The sequence below is a fragment of the Wasmannia auropunctata genome, unplaced genomic scaffold (genome assembly GCF_000956235.1).
Source record: "Wasmannia auropunctata unplaced genomic scaffold, wasmannia.A_1.0 LD336052.1, whole genome shotgun sequence".
NCBI lineage: Eukaryota > Metazoa > Arthropoda > Insecta > Hymenoptera > Formicidae > Wasmannia > Wasmannia auropunctata.
The window spans coordinates 563,772-580,986 of record NW_012026838.1 but is presented as its reverse complement, the minus strand read 5'-3'; the positions used below and the strand labels follow the sequence as shown (position 1 = coordinate 580,986).

Here is a 17,215-nt window from a genome sequence, read left to right as displayed (position 1 = left end):
AAGGGCGTGAGTGCGTGTGTGCGTTCACGGTTAGAGCACTCTTCGTCTTTTGCTGGTCGCTGCGAGACGTTCGCGTGGCACTCGTTATTCTACAACGACTACGAAATTTCGGATTACTGTTTAATTTTGGGTTGTCAAAGTGTATGTAAAAAAAAAAAAAAACGAAACAATTACGACTACATTTTGTAAGCGAGATAGCGAGTAGCTCGGAAAATTAAAACAAGTCTTTCGAGAACATTTTTGTTACAACGTGATTCACGCTGTGTGTAGACGCCGATTTAACAATTGCATCGAGTTTACTTGCATTCACAAAAGGTGCGACGACGTTTCTCGTTCATGGCAATTTTTCACGTAGGGAAAAGATTGCGACGCTATTTCGGCGACTTCCTCCTTCTTAAAGGCGGAGAGCTCCGCTCGCGCGGTACCTGTTCAAATGGAATATCCGTAGAGATCAGACAATGCTCGTCTGAATAGATGACACTCGAATCCTCGGAGACGGAGATATCCGATCATTTTTATCCCCGATAGCATGTGGGCCAGATGCCCACACCCCTCGCTCAAATTGCGTCTAACCCCCCCTCCCTGGGGGGCGTTGCCACGACGCTGATGTAGCAGGTAGAGCAGGTAGTGGAGGCCCGTGCGTCCCGGCTGCACCCTGCGTTTTCTGCCAAGGGTCGCGACGTTGCGACCAGGAAACGGCAGCAAAGGATATCAAGACATGGAAAGAGAGAGAAAGAGGAGCGAAAGAAGGACCGTCAATCAACCAATAGCCGCGGCTCGAGTTAATGCGTTTCTTTTATTATGCAACTCGTCGCAACTCGAGCCTACCAGCGGCAGCGGCAGCGTACAGCCGGAGTGCCGCGGCAGGCCGGAACCGTTTAGGGAAATTTCCCGCTACTGTTATTCAAACGAGGGTCGTGCGTCGAAAAAGTACCGTCCCGGTACTCAGCCGCTGTCCCTTTGCCGCGCGAGGTAAACGTATGCATATCGATCATTCTTCGATCGGATGAATGCCGCGAACCAACGACGTTAACAGCGACCCTACCTTTACTCGTTACTCGCCTCGAAGGCGCCAACGGTTTTTTTTTAGCCGCCGCTCTTCGCGTCGATGGAATTTCTGGTACGCTCGTGCACGATGACGAAGTAGAATACCGCCTGTATACCTGTACACTGTGAAATTGTGAAACGGTTTTTTTTTTTTAACGTATTTCTCCAAAAGTGATATATACGAGCGGGGTATTGGGAATTCTCTCGCGGAAATAAATGCGCAGGTTTCAAGATGTACCGGCTTTTGAAGCGGTCGCGCTATCCGAAATGCGCACGTTTCAACGGACCGCGACTTGACGTGCGTGCGTTTTTAATCAGCTCGCGCTTAGAGACGGCGCCTGTGAATGGCCGGGCAGCATCTCTTACGGAGAGACTCTCCGCAAGCTGGAAGATATATTCCGGAGATCTCACGGACACCGCCACCGTCTGCGGCGATATGAAAAGACCAACAGGCGCGCGACGTGCGCCTGTCGCGCACGCGGCGCGAAGCGACATTGTCTTTTATCGGCCTAAACTCATTTAGCCTTGGCTTCCGGTGGCGTTAAACGAGGGCTATTCATCGGGGCGTTCGTTCGTTTCGTCGCGTGCAAACACCGAGGGGAGCTAGAGAGCGAGAATATGCGGTCGAGTATGGCTGACCAGAGAACGATTCCAGCAGCCGCGTTCCAGCGGCAGCGTTCACGAATTCTCACGCCGCCGCGCGCGTATAACACACAGATGCGTGTGCGCGTTCTCCACCCCGTGGCGCGCGCGTACGCAGAAGGCGAAATCCAGAGACGCGCGCAGAGAGGCGCGCGCTCTGTTTGTGTTTGAGAAGTAAATTACAATAATTGAATAGACCGCTAATTCCCCCTCGGCTTTCTACCCGTACCCGTTTCCTCTCTCGCGCGCACTCGCCTCACGCTCTTTCCCCGCGCCGCTCTTTTCTCCGTCTTCGTCTCTCGCACGAAGCCCAGCGAGCGCTGGGACCTGGCGAAGGTTAACCACCAGCCGCAGCCACTGTCTCTCCATAAGGCAGGCACGCGGTGCGTTACCCGGGCCGCGATCCACGCGTGTTGCGCCGGTGCTGGTACACCGCCGGCAAAGGGGGCGCGTGTCCTACGATTAATTTCATTTGCCGGTTGCTTTCTCCGTCCCTTTCTCGTACGCGCGCGCCCGCGCGCGTGGGTGGAACGCTAAAGTTCCTTCTTCTTCTTTTTTTTTCTGCTCTCCTCGCTCGCTCGCCGTATACGTCGGCCGGCCGCCGCGCTGCACGGCGTTTTTATTGTCGTTTCGCGTTGCCGAGGCGGCCGGTACAGCGTACCTGACCTTTCGACGACACGGCGACCGGCGACGAATCGAGACTTGTCACCCGACGATCAAGACGTCACGCGATATATATATATTTCTTTTGTTTGTCGGCGATGCGAATTTCGTTCTAGACATTTCCACGTGCATACAAATACGACACATGTATAAAGAAGCCGCTGTCAAGTCTCTCGTTTTTATAATCAATCTTGTCACGCCACGTTAAAATAAAGATTACTGCAATGTAAGCGCGTACAATATTTTTTTTTTCTCCAACATACATGGACTTGAATTATAATAATTCCACTTTTTTAACGTACGTCAGTTTAAGCTCGATCAAATCGAAATTAAATCGCGCAAATCCTACGCTACATTTAAATTACGATTGTACGACGCTTTGCCCTTAATCCGCAACGACCGTAACACGTAAATGTTATTGGGTTAAATTATTTTTAGATATTCTCTGGAATCAGCGGAATTCGCTGAAGCAAGGCGATTGCTGCGTTACAACCGGACGTAAAGGCGCGATATCAGATATACGAGGTAACGCCGTAAAAAAAAAAACTAGAATCAGGAATGTCACCTGTTTGTGCAAGTGTTAACATTATCCCACAGCGCGACTGCGGACAGAACACAGCACCTCACACACAACCGCGAAAGCAAAACAGGATATTATCTCGGTGGCAAAAAATTTCGTCTTGGGAAACGGCTTTTATCACATTGATTTATGACCTCGATCCGCAGCTTAGCGTGCGACGGGCTACGCGTGTAACCCCATTTTCAAGAAGTGAGGCACGTATAGGTAGGGAAGTGATCGGAATCGAAATGCTCTCGCGATAAACAGATCGCGCGATTAAATCGATTAGCGTCGATTATCTCGCTAATTGACGATAATGCCAAGGATTCGCCGCGGAGTGTTATTGCGTTATTACATTATAACTTCACTGTCAGAAGGCGAAACAATCTTCTATTCTACAGCGATCTTAAGATATTTAATAATTTAAATTAATCGAGCTAAAAAAGCTTTTAAACGTTTAAAAAATTAATTACAAAACAAAGATCTCTCTATAATAATTTTTGTTACACATTTTTAAAAAGTTTTTGGAAAAACTTTTGCTGGCGCGACTATGAAGACTGACATTTTTATATTTTGTACACGAAATATAAAAATATATAATTATAAATACATTTTATATGCATTAAAGAATGCGTGATGTCAGTCATCGCGCTACTGCTCCACCTCGACATTTCAACAAGAGTGCCGACTCATATTCGCGCGTAGTTTTAAAACGCTTTCGCATATTGTACACATCTCGCAGCCGTCTTCTGATGGAGGCGAATAGAGAGACATATTTGTAGAGCGTAGGAGCGAGGTGCAGCGGTCCAGATAGATGCAGAAAGAGACGGAAAAGCGAGAGGTGGTGCAGGCCGATAGAACGAGAAACAAAGAGGCAGAGGAGGATCTGATGAGAGAGGAGAGGAGTTCTCCAACGCGCGATACTCGGCACACAGAACCGCCGATGGTCGCCGTTACTCCGCACTCCGATTCGTTCCAAGTATTCGTTATTTGTTTGCTTCTACCGAACGGTGTGCGCCGGGCTCAAGTCAGCTCGTCTATTTTAGCGGGCGCTGCCGCACCGGACTTCAGTCCGCTCGGTCCACCTCACAGTCGGAATACCTGGAATTTCGACGTTATACCTAGACGACCCGTGGGCGCGGGTGAGAGAATATCGCCGGTAGTCTCCGACGAGCCGATCAGCGGCTGCGTGTTTTGCAGGCCCCGATCAAGGCCGACACCCCGAGGATACCGTTTTTGTGCACGTTAAAAAGAAGTCGCGACTACTTTCCGCAACCACGTAGCGCAGATTCGAAGATAATGGTGTCATTAATTTATTATCTGGAAAATTTGTATTATTTCTCCTTGATGTAGGAAAGATCTAGACTGAACAAGAAAATGAAACAAAAATACGTATTTTAACGTATGCATATCCTTAATCGACTTTTCCATCCCCTTACTCGTCCTTTACTTTAACTCTAAACTGAGAATATCGGTCAGAGAAGCGCGTACGGAATTTTCGCAATCCTAGATGCTCCGTTCCTTCTCAGATCGTTGAGTTCGCGGCGCGACACACATTGCTCTCGTAAAATCGACACCGAGTGGAATTGCGTTGCGCGTGTTGCACGACACGATCGCGTCTCAACACTCTCGCATCTCGTACATCGAACGTTTCCAGATCCGCGTTTTATCCTCGTTTACTCCTTATCGCCTGAACTCCGGTGGATCATGACGAAATATAAAAACGCGAGGCTCGTGCCGTGCGACGTCGCGCGCAGCGATCATGCGTCCTCCTCCCGCATGGTTTCGGAGAGTCAGTCGGAAACCAGTCTGAGGCCACATCGGGATCGGGTTTAGCAGGATTTTGGCGCTAACGTGCACGTTGGCGAAGCCGAAATAGCGCCCGGGAATGCTCGCGGCTAGAGGCGAGAGAGAGGGACAGAAAGCGAGATGGAGAGAAGGAAAGAGGGAGAGAGATAGAGAGAAGAGCCGGGCTTTCGGGGCCCGGTCCCCGGAGTACTGGCGACTGGCGATTATAAAGAACAGTAAAAAAGAAACACGGAGAGGAGACACGGAGGGAGCAGGAACGGGCGAGGCGGACGCGCCGCGGAGGGAACGAGACGGATAGGAGCGGTGTATAGGCATCGTCGTTGGCTGCGTTTAAAAAACCAGTTGTGCGAGCCGAGCCGACAGCGACGGCACTCGTTGGGGCACCAAGAAAACCGGCGAGAAGGAGCGCGTGGGCCGCACCGGGTCCTACACGGGGCCCGCGCGCTTTCGGGGCCCTTCGCTCCACGGCGATGCTCGCTCGGTCGTCTGGACAGACACACACGGCTCGGCTCAACCCAATTCGACGGCTACTCTCGCGATGATTTTACGAATCCTCATAGGAGAGCGGCACAATGGCGTTACAGAAATAGGAATGGAAAGTAAATCTTTGATCGATCCCTCAAGCGTATCTCGCACAATCCAAAGATTATGCATTTCTATTTTTTTTCCTCCTTTTTTTTGCGATATCACGATGATACTGGCAGCATGCCTATTCTGTGCGCGTTCCGATACTTTATATTCAGTAAAATTTATGCAAATTGCCGTAGAGCTGCGCTACTCGACAAGAACCTCTCGCCGAGAGTGAATCAGACAGGTAACCGTGATGTACAACGAAATGAAAGCGCGCGTACTTACGAGCGAGCGGATGTGACTATGCGCATTTTACGCGCGGTCAGGTGATTTCGGTGACGTCACCGTTGGCCGAGAGATTACGAGGCGCAAGATGCAACCAAAATTATGCAAATACGATGCAAATCCCGGCGCGCCGTGACGCTAATCCACGTCACAATATTGGAGGTAATTGGCCGGCAGCGCTGTCGCAGTCTCTCTCTCTCTCTCTCTCTCTCTCTGTTTTTGTCTCTCTAGCTTTCTTTTTCCGCCGCTTGTGAAACTTACGGCCCAATTGCCCGGAAATTCATTTTGGAGGAGGTCACAAGATCGAACGCTTCGCAACGATTTCGTCTTTTCTATATACGTGCATATTTATGAAAGAAACAAAACAGGTTTATGCGATTTTTCACTCGCGTGTAATAAAATCGAAACTTAACTTTCTGTCTGTCAGAAACAGAAAGTTATACCTAAATCTAATCTGAAAATAAAATTATGGATTTAGCATTTTACGGATAAGAAAATTTATAAGTACAGGAATCTATAAAAATTTATGGGCTTGTGATTTTCGTAGTTTTCTAAAATACTCGCAAGGATGTAGCTGATCGAGAGAAAGTACGATGTTTCAGTTTTTCGGGATTGACTAAAGATCCTGCTATAACTATTTTAACTGCTATAACTTAGTCGTTAACTTTGTAATTTTCAAAGTTTATAACGCGTGCGCGATAATTTTCAAGATCGGGTCTTTGATACCGCTCTATTATATTGTTCAAGTTCAATTTTGTCCAATGTATAAGCGATGTTAACAAATTGCAAATCGCAGCTGGAGCTTCCAGAGACCTCGTAGGGATTAATCGCGAGAGATCACATACACATCCCGCATACCTGTCTAGTCCTTATCGACCCTTGTCCACCTTGTCTCACGGGCACGAAGCTACAAAAGGGGGAGTAAATGTCGGGACGAAAGGCGGGCGGGTTCATTCATGCCGGTACCGCAGAAGAAGAAGAATTATCTCGGTCGCTCCGTTATCTGCGGCGGCGTACGTGCGTGTGCATCGGGCCTAAAGGTAGTCACGCACCTCGAAAGAGATACCGCGATCTCGAGACAGGGACCAAGCGAGAGAGAGAGAGAGAGAGAGAGAGAGAGAGAAAGAGAAAGAGAATGAGAGAGGGAGGAGGTAGGACGGAATGAGAGATGCTAGAGCGACAGAGATAGGATGATCTTCGCGTCGCGGCTTCATCGTGGGGGTTGATGAATGACGGGCGGTCAGCCACGACCACGCTAAAGTTATCTGGGTAATCTGAGTAGGAGAGAGGTCCCACTGTCTTACGGTGGATTTTATTATGGCGCTCCTCTACTCGCGGCAAGAGCGAGGTCAGCGAGGCGGCGTGGCGCGGCGCGGCGGCGTGCATGCGTTGCTCATACCGCGCGGCCTGAAAACGAGACTGGGTCAGGCTCGCGGTTGCATCAGAGATAGAGAAGGTGGGTCCCGGCCACCCTACGCCGATGGACGTCTACGAGGCGGTGTACAAGGGCGAACTTGGGAATTTCTGCCGTTCAACATCTTGTGAGTCCTTGACCCACTATCGGCACATCGCGATGCCTCACCGCGTGATTCGCTCTCGCGTATTTGTAGCGACATCTTGCCACTCGTGTTCACGACGGGCCCTTAGGGTATTTCACGAGATCGGTAACTTCTCCGTACATGGGGGTAAAAAAATGTAGCGCGACAGAGAAAAGCGGCTTCATCCCCGCGGGATCCTTTTACCTCCCTTAGACTCCGTCGATAATAAAAGGGACCCATCGTAAAGTGGGTCCTATGCGAACTTCGGAGAGTCCCCGTCGCGATCCTTTTCTTTATCGACTGCATTTTACTCCACTTTATTTACGGATCGATATTGTTGCTGATAATTTTCAAACTGAGTAATGCTGCAAATTTATATATTGTGAGTTTGCGTAGTAACTTTTGCCATGGAAATCACAAGTTCCTAAATTGACAACTACTCGAAGCATTTAATTTGATCAAGAGCCGTTTCTAATGTGGAAACGTCCAATGTAGAAACAATTTATTAATATACAAATTTAGAATTTCATGGAAATTATAATTACTGAAAATCGACAAGATAATTATAGAAGAGAATAAGTGAGTAAGATCGTCGGAGCGATCTTTTGTGCCGGTCAAAGTTATCGAAAAGTCATCGAACGGTGCGCTGGTCGACTTTCCGAAAGGTCAGACGGGTTTTCGCTACCCGTTAACTCGACGCCGGTGGAAGCAGTGTGCACCAGCTTTAGATTTTAAGGGGATTATAAAGCCGCGTTTGACCCGCGGTCTCGACCGGTTCATTAGAGAATGTTTCTTCTTTTTATCTTTCTTTAACACACATACGTGCGCGCACACACGTAAGTACACACATGCATGAGAGTTTGCGCTAGAGAGGAACGAAGAACAATGTCGATCTTGGCCTTTGGAGAAGCACCGTTCGTCCTCCGTGGCGGCGCGGCGCGTGCCCGATCACGCGACGATAGACGACAATTAACGACGAGATTCGCTCGGACAAAAAGCGAATCCCGTCACGGTTAACCGGGGGCATTAGTTCCCCAAAATGATGATATTTCGCCGCGGGTAATTACATGTCATTAAAATTTCGTCTCACAAAACGATTCGGGGGCCGGGCTCGCGCGCCGGCAAGAGTCCAACCGGTCAACCGATTCGTCCCGTAATTGCCGTTGGAGTGGGTTTCGATTGGGACTCCGGAGGCCCAAGACAAGAAAATGAGGGTGCGATGAAGACAAGTATGGCAATTACAAGCGATTATAAATAGAACATTAGTTACGTTTTTACATTAATAGGATCCTTTAAGAAGTGCGGTGAATGTAGAGGAAATGTCAAGTATTATGGTATCAAGTATCATATTGGTATATATTTATAAATTGTAGAAATCTCTACAGAAAGCTATATACCCTATTTTAATTTACATTCAGCACTAATTGCGACCATCTAGTTTTTATCGGAGATTTATACGGGCACATTTGAGAAAAATCAATGCGTTTAAGGAGACGAATAATTGACGGAAAACACCTCCGCTGTTTGATCGCCAGTCGATTCACTTTTTGCACGCAGAACGGCCTTGTCGGCGATGACGTCAGCGAAGACACGGGTCTGTCGAGCATCCTGTGGCGGATTCGCTCGATGCCAAGCGAAGGCGTGCAAAAAAGGCGCTGCGTAACAAGCAACTACGTTACAGCGATACGTGCGCCTACTTACAAAGAGGTCGTACGTAAAAAAAAAAGAAGAAGTTAAGCACGAAGGAAAACCCGAACAGGAGAAACCAAACGACTTGCGTTACACTCCTCTTTGGCTTTTCACTTTGGCACTCACGACCTCCTCAGGATCCTGCGAGATCCCGAAACAGCTGCAATTTAATCGCGATAGGAACGACGTTTCTCTATCTTAAATACGATATCGAATAGAATTATCTCTCTTTGTAATTTAGAATCTTAATAAAGAAATTATTCCTTATTATCGATTAAGTTTACTTTATTTTTTTTTTTGTTAATCTCTGTAACATGTTATTTTACATATCTATCGAATTATTGTACGTGGTTATATGAATACTAAATAAAAGAGTGAATACTAAATAAATTATCGTCTGTTCACACATACCTATTAATCAGAGTAAGCTGTCTTTACAATAATCGCTCGCGTGAATCGACTGGTTATAGTGGCACACTCAAATCACGGTAATTTTCGCAGCGGCGGCTAAGTAAAAATATCCTTGAAGGCGCACAGGTGAGTTAAACTGCACGTTTAACTTTAAATGCCTCGTACGCAATCGCGCGGAGTTTCCATCGTTTTCTCAAACACCTTCACGTACGCGCGTCCTGAGTCACGCTCAGGAGCCTGAGATACGCGGAAATAATAAGGCGCACGTATCCACCGGCATCGGAGTTTTAGAATAGCAACCGGGATGGCGAACGGCGTTCCCATTCGCTTTCCCGATAAGCAATTATCCGAATCGCTATTATCTTCGATATCGAGAAAGGAAACGGCGAAGCCGGCATTCCGAGGCGAGGTCGCGACCGACGATCGCCTCCGACGCGGAAAACCCGCTCTTGCGACAACCGTTTAATAATAATTGAGTAAACGGATGAATCTTCCGTTCACTTTCGTACGACCTAAAATTATTCGATGGCAAGTATTATTCATCCATTAAGTCTCGCGCGGGGCTGGCTGGAAACGAGGAAGAAATCGAGTAAGTATATCCGATGGCGCGACGCGCGTATGCTTACTATACGCTTCTCGACGCCGCCATTCACCGGATCCCTATGAATGAACAGGGACGAACGCACGACGGCGACTTTATACGCGGCGCGTTGCAACGTTGTAGCGAGCAAGCTGACCGGGCGAGCGAAAGATGGAGAAAGAGACGAGCGCGCGGCAGGAAGGTAAGCGAGCTAAGAGAGAGTGAGGAAAGAGAGGATGAGAGGAACGCGGATGGAAGGGGGACGGGATGCAGAGGTAAAACGTATGCGCACACGCGAGCGTGGCCGAACGCGGTCTCGTATTGTGTTATTATTCAATAGCGATAGAGTAATTGATCTCGCAGGCGGCTTTCGTGTGCGCGGACGTACGCACGCATGTAGATATATCTGCGAAACACGCGCGTGCGCGCGCGCGCACGGCTCCGGGCGGAAACGCGCGCGAAAGTATATTTCGCCGGGACTGGGAGCGAGACGGAGAGGGAAAGTATCGTTTAATGACTTTGATATGGGAGGTAGGCACGTCCCTCCGTGTAATCTTCATTATTCACGCGATGTCCCGGCGCCCGCGAAGCACCGCCGCGGTTCGAGCGGCCGATGCCGCGCGGTTAAACCGGCGCGGCGGCAGAGATAGCGATCTTTCACCGTGTACCGACATCTTGATCGATAAATGCCACTCTCTCGCTTTGGAAGATGAACTCAACTTTTTGTCAAGCGAATCAGCTGTGCCTCTCCCTCCCCCACCCTGAGTGGTCTCTTGCTGTATTTGGACGTAGCGTATCTCAAGTTCGACAGACGTGGAAGTGGCGCGTCGGTATACGAATCAACAATGAGTAGTCAATAATTGGTACTCATTCAAATACTTGGTGGAGTATTTTATTTTCTTATTGTTCTCGCACTCTCGTTTTGAATTTTCCTCGTAGAAAATTTAATTGACGTGGATGTGATAACATCTGTTAATCCTTGATTAATATGGTTAATTGATTATTCGAGCTCGGTAAAATCGACTGTTTTTAAGAATTCGACGAGAGTATCATATATGTATAAGGATGTATATTGTTCTGAATTTGTCAGCCCGCATCTACCGAGCGCCTCCCATACCGAGTCCTCGGTTCTCCTCCGTCTCCTCCGCATTCTCGCCGTCCTACCAGACGCAACGCACATTCCCGTAAGTATAATTCCCGGCGTGCTGTTTGTATGCGCATGTAAATGCACGGGTATTGTGTTTGCCGATGTCACGGCACCGTAGGAGAAACGGCTGCGCGATGTTCCGATTCGAGATGTCGCGACGCGACCTGTTAGGCGCGCATCGTCTACGTTGTTTAATCGCGCTCATTTAAGACCATCTATTAATTGCAAAATAATATTATAAAACTGACAATTTCGCGGATACAAGAATAAAAAAAACCAAAGTTTAGTACGTATGTACATTAGTCAATTAAAGCAATCAATGCAGTCTCGCAATAATTGATGTGGCAAATGACAATACTAACTGCGGCACTTCGAGACAAGAAATGCGACAATAGTTCTTGAGTCTCTTAAAGTAATAACTTGGAGGTTCTATTATTCACCTAGAAATTGCCTGGAGAGATAACACCAAGGAGAAGAATTCGCCGCACGTTCGCGCGCGACAGAGAGAGAAGACGAGAGGGAAGTGCCGTGGTGTATCGCTCGGCATCAAAAATACGGCGCGAGCGAGAAACGGAGCGGCGATCGCTTACCAAATATTCTGTTACTCGTGTAAACCGATGCAAATATCGCGACGGATCGAATTCCCCGCGAGACGATATCGCCTCTCCGGCCGCGCCGCCGCGAGACCGACTTGCCGGGGCCACCGGCTCTTGTGAAGCGGGCTTAACACCAGCCACGTTGCCAGCTGAACCATCCCGGGGCCCGACAACAGGAATGCCGTGTGTTAAAATGCCTTCGTGTGCCTGTGTGTGCTCGAATCGTGTGTGCGCGCCTCGTGCGCGTATGTGTGCGTGCGCGACGTAGGATGCGTAAAACGTGCGTCTGCGGCTCCGTCTCTCTTTCTCTTTCTTGCTTTTACCTTCCATCGTCTTCTCCCTCTCGCCGCGTGTGTGCCTCGGGCCCAGCATCACCTGTCTTCCCTCTCCCATCTCTCCCCGGGCCCCATCCTCCCCTCTTCCCTCCTCCTTATCCCCCTGGACCTCTGGGACTTCGTTCCTTCTCTCTCTTCCCTTTTTCGTGTCTTTCATTCTCGACTTCTTTCCTCGGTCCCCCGACCACATAAAAAAAAAGAAGAAAGATCAAAAATATATCCTTGTACGCGCCACACGAATCTCCTAGAGGACTAGCCTTTAAATCCTGAGGTCCCTCGGTGAAGGCTTCTGATCCTCGCGCGATGTCTTTCCTCTTCCTCCGATAGTTTCGATCGAACAACTTTCGAGGGCAAACGGTACCACGATTTAGCCTAACTCGCTTGTTCCCTCATTTCTTTCATATTTCAAATAGAAGTACATTGCCCTACTTTCGGAACCACCATTTTTTTATTGGAAAAAAAATTTATTTATTTCTATTTGCATATGCGGTAAAGCAGCCCTCTTGATATTATCCCTTCTAATTGACGATCATCGTCAGGGTTTTCATGGTCATGGTGAACAAAATAGATTACCGTTCGCTCGCGGGATTTCCAAGTGGCAACGGCAGGCGCGTGCTTGCGTTTACGGCCGTTGCGGTTTTGCGGTTTGCACGCCGGGGCTGATCGTTTCTCCGGTTGCTCGTTCCGTTTCTGCCTACCGTGCGCATCGCGTCGCGTCGCGTCGCATCGCAACATACCTTCTTGCACTACGCGGGAAAGCGAGACGCGCCTCGCCGTATACAGGCGGACGCGGCGCACCTGCGTGCGGAGATTGTTAGCGGTCGGCGTGACGCTGGAAAGCACGGAAACAATTTGTAATAAGGACGATATTTGCGGTCGCGCACGCGTGGGCCGTCCGCCTCTTCGCGGATAACGAATCCGCGACTCGAGATCGCTCCGCTCCGAAGTGGTTCGCGCGAGTGGGCAACAGTTACATTATACCCCGGACGCACTCGAAGCTGTTGTTGCGGCTGAAGTGACCACGCGTCCTGGATTCATCTTGCGCTTCGACCTTCCTAAAGCACGGATACTCTAGTCTTTCGGGTATCTTACCTAACAACTTTTTTTTTTACACCGTCCAAGAAATGCGGCGAAATCGTCCAATCATCTAAGATATTTCGATATATGAAATATGGATGACCAGATGTATGTACGACGCGAATGCGCGCGATACCGACTGTATGTCTGTCTTGCAACGCGCTCGGCGGCAAGAAGTCGGCTCATCGTCATTATGCAATGTACGTAATTGCACCATAATTACAGCCGATACAATGTCGAGTGAATCATATCAAATTCTATCGCGCTTTTTAACTTCAGTATATAACGCACTTTTTGCAATGACGTCTCACTGTCGCAATTAATGCGAGGAATACTTTCCGCATCGCGGATCTCAATAAATAAACGTCGTATAAGATCGGCTCGTTTAATTCGCTTTTTTTCTTCTTCTTGACGGTATACACGTCGCGCTCATCCCCCTCGACGGTTCGCGCCTACTTCTTCGGGGCTCTCAAAGTGAGGTACGAGCTAAACGTGCTCTCGAGGATCTCGGGAGGGGAGGGAGGGGACCAGTGAATCCCTTTTACCCTTTACCAATCTTTTTCCTGACGCCATCTTTATAGACAGTGTCGATACGTCCTTCGTGCCTCATCTTCATTTTTACGTTCCAATATCAGGCAAAAAAAATATATATATATATACTTCGTACGACAAGTACTCCGAAATATTCATTTCACAAATCTGAATAATCTGATACTAATTTGGGATACAAAATAACATCGTGAAACACCTCATTATTCTACTCCGTACCTACTCTGCGTATAACTCGTGTAACCCGCATATTACAACACGTAAAAAAAAGGGAGATTCACGCTCGACGTTGTGCACTCTTCCGTGAGGGACGTCGACTCGTTCGTGCGTTTCGAACTCTAGCGCCGGCATCCCGTAACTTTCTGTTCCGAACAGATCCACGGCGACGGTGCGTTTCCACACTTATGCCCGTATAGTCGAGGAGAGAGAGAGGCCCTCGACCTCGGAACACTGTTACGTGTCAGGTACCATAGCCGTACGCGTGAATAAGTTATGGTCGGTCTGCCATATCCACGAGGCAGCACGCGTGCATCAACCACGGTGCCACGCTCCTCTTCTCTTCTCCCGCTCTCGGGAGAAGTCGCGCGCGGTTTTCTAGTATCCGAGAGACGCTGAAACCGCTACGTTTCACCGTGACTTCGTCACCATAACGTATGGTTATTTTATTTATTTACCGTTATTTTTTTGCGACGCTATCCGTTTCGTTATGGGTGAAACGCCGATCGTCCGAAGGAATGAATATTTAACGAGCTCGAATGCGAAATGATAAACGCGAGTGAATACATCGTGTTCCATCCCATTCATCTTGTACGTAACAAGACAACGAATATGACGGATACTTTTTATTGAAAAATTGCGTAATTCATCAAATTTTAGTCCTTCTAAATTTTCCTGCATAAATAAATAAACCAAAAAAAAAAAATACGGAAATGACAACAGATTACACTTGGTATACACGCAGTAATCTTATATAATATGCAAAGTTGATTAAACATCAAGGTATATTTTTCTGAGGAGCAGTGATTGTTAGTGAAGTGACAGAGGAACAGGGAAGAACAGGGAAGAAGGTGGATGGCAACGAGGGTGCTCCAAGGACTCCCCATCGCGAACGGTGGCGCAAGTTATCCCTTTCGGACATAATTCACGTCCGAGGGGGGTGCGGCCCCACGTTTGCTCACTCGCTCGCATTGTCCTCCGGGGCCCGCTCCCCTCCCACCCCGTGTGGCAAGCCTTTGAGCTCCCGCATTCTGCGTAGCGTCACTTTATAATATTTACAGCCCTCCGCCAAATTCCTTCCGCGCCGTTTTATTTCGCTGACTGGAAGAGGAGGCGGCCGGTGCCGTTTGCCTCCCTCACCCATCCCTCCCCCTTCGGCGGGATGGTTCCGTCGGGGCCCAGCGATCGCCTTTGCTTGATTTTCTCGTCTCTGGTCTGAGTTGTGGCTCGAGGGAAAGAAGGAAATAGACATGCTGAGCAAAAGGATCGGAGAACAAGAAGAGAGTGAAAGAAATAGAAAGAGAGAGAGAGAGAGAGAGAGAGAGAGAGAGAGAGAGAAGGGAAGAACGAAAAGGGAAGAAGAACGAGGAAAAAGAGATTACTTGGTGAGAGAGAGACGAAGGGCGCGTGTGCATCTTCTATTTGTTGGGAAGGGCCCCTCGATGGGTCCCCCTCTTCCTTCCCCCCTCTTCTCCCTTAACTGCGGTTCTCTTATAAGCGCCCGATGGGGACCCCCAATCGGACACATGAAAGCCAAAAAGCCGAAAGTTGTCGTTGATCTAGTGCCCCACCGGCCGCTTAACTAGGGCTGATACCTTCGGATAAGGCGAGAGCCCGCGCTGAACCCATCGATATTTCGATCCTCGAAGAGAGAGAGACTGCCGCCGTCATCTATTATATCCGCCATCCACCTTTTATCGAGATTCTCAGCGCGAGACTATCTCTTTCCACGATTCCGCCGGCTCTCATGCGCGCGAGAGTGAATGCGTTCCTCGTCGTCGAAGATCAATGAGAATTGTCCCTCGATCGGGATCGTAGATACAGAAATCTAAAATTTTTAGTCGCTTCACGATTTACAGGTGGACATAGCAAAACTTTCTAACATTCTAAATTATAATGAAACTGGTGCAATTCAAAGAATAATTTGGGAACAATGAACGATGTTTTTAAGAATAGTTAGCATTATTTCAAACGGAAAGAGCAGTTTTATAATTGAATAACGTTCCAGCAAATTAATGTTCGTTGATATTTAATTTTGATTTTATATTGATTTTATATTATACTTGGAAGAACTTTTTTCAATCACGGCTCTTCTATCTCGAACGAAAAGACAATTGATACTTTTGAAAATGGACAGGCGCGGATGGGTAAAAGTTGCGTAAGATTGAGCAAGTTGCGTGCCTTCGGCGATATCGGTGTCTATTATGTGCGCGATGCAGCGTTAGGACTCGCGTTAGGAACGGAGTGTAACTCTCTCGTCACGGGCGGAGAAAGAATTTTTCTCGGCTAGAGTCTTACTTTACGGACAGGCTGGGTTAAAGCGCGCGCGCATACACACGTAACGTACGTGCGCGCTGTTTAAAACTTGGCAGCCAGCCGAGATTCAAAGGATCGTGTTGCAACGTTCTTCCTCAAGGTTTTTCGCGCCGTGCGAGAGCGCGCGCGCTATAAAGGCGTCCCGTAGGCGTCGAGCGTTAAACGCATTCCACCTTAGAGGTTACGCGTTGCGAAACCGCAACGCGTGAGTGTTGCGTCTCGTTAGCCGCGATTCGCGCGTCCTTGCCTCAAGTTCACATCGGTCACGACGCGCTGGCGGCGCTGATAAGAGAAGAAGAAAAAGATCGTCGTCACTTCTCCCGAGAGATGAAACGCATGACGATTAGCCACGGCTAATCGCCGATACATTATTATGATGACATGTGGCAGTCGATTCATGAGAAGATTAATTCTTTTGTAGCTGAACCTTTATTTATTAAACAAAAAAAAAAGAAAGAAAGAAGAATCGACTTTAGCAATTGTGTGTCCCCTATGTTGGCGCATATATTTAATTTTTTTGTGTCTGGATTGATTTAAATCCATTTCTATCTATGACGCTTTCGAGCTCCAACATTTCTGAGTCATCTCTCGATAAACTTTAAAAATTTTAAACCTCATGGCTTTCTTGCGGGAATATATATATATAATGTACATCAAAATCTTTTTTTATTTTAATGTGTATATGCTTCACGTTGCCCGGCCAGGCAATAAATATCTCCCGGCAGGACACCCGCGGAATTTCAACGCTTGCATCAAGGCTGAACTTAGAGATCGCGGAACGCCGACGAAATGTCACCCGTCGTGCTAAAAACAAAGGAACGCCGACGATAAACGCGACTCTAAGGTGCCTCGGGACATGTGTGCCGCGCTGCCTTAACGCCTCTGCTCGTCGCGCCGTTCTGACTGGGACGACGAGAGGCACGTCGACGAGGGGCACGACACGCTCGAACGAGGTCGTACCTCGGCGCGAGGTCCGGGGGAAAGTTCAATTTATGGCTCGGTTTAGGAAGAACCGCCTGTTTCTAAATTCAAGCGAGTCCGCGATAATCGCTATTAACATGGATGGAAAGGCCGAGGAGAGAATCTCGGGCCTACTTGCACTCGAATCGCCAATTTTATTCAGCTGACTCTACATTCCCGCGTCACGTAATCGGGAATTCGTCGTGCCATGCCGCCGCACGTGGAA

The 17,215-nt window shown here is 48.4% G+C and overlaps 1 long non-coding RNA gene across 1 annotated transcript; it reads left to right on the top strand.

The window, feature by feature from the left end:
• Window positions 1–2,486: 2,486 nt before the first annotated feature.
• On the top strand, window positions 2,487–4,276 carry LOC105451381. The gene is made up of 5 exons (XR_974576.1): window positions 2,487–2,650; window positions 2,791–2,877; window positions 2,950–3,136; window positions 3,694–3,890; window positions 3,958–4,276. It is a non-coding gene; the product is annotated as an uncharacterized LOC105451381 (long non-coding RNA).
• The last annotated feature ends 12,939 nt before the right edge of the window (window positions 4,277–17,215 follow it).